This window comes from Thunnus maccoyii, chromosome 1 (assembly GCF_910596095.1).
Source record: "Thunnus maccoyii chromosome 1, fThuMac1.1, whole genome shotgun sequence".
NCBI classification, from domain to species: Eukaryota; Metazoa; Chordata; class Actinopteri; order Scombriformes; family Scombridae; genus Thunnus; species Thunnus maccoyii.
Window position 1 is genome coordinate 14,403,156 of NC_056533.1, and position 417 is coordinate 14,403,572.

Here is a 417-nt window from a genome sequence, read left to right on the forward strand (position 1 = left end):
GGTCAACAAAAAATACGGCGACCCACTCCCCCTCTCTCTCTTTCTTACCAGCCGGCATGCAGGTGAACAGGTGCTTATATTAACTATAGGAATATCACCGCCCATATCCAAGTGACCTGATTATCAATCACCGTGATCGTGCAATAATAAATAAACCAAAATAACCCAAAATATAAAACAAAAAATTACTACTTTGAAATTCATTTAAACTTGAAAATTAATCCATTCATGGCTCCTACAACTACTTTAAGAGTACTCCAGGTATTCCAGTACCACTGGGTCTGCAGAGAGAGAGAGAGAGAGAGAGAGAGAGAGAGAGAGAGAGAGAGAGAGAGAGAGAGAGAGAGAGAGAGAGAGAGGTAATACCCCCTTTTCCTCTTTCATGTTCTCCTCTCTCATATAACCTTGACACACACA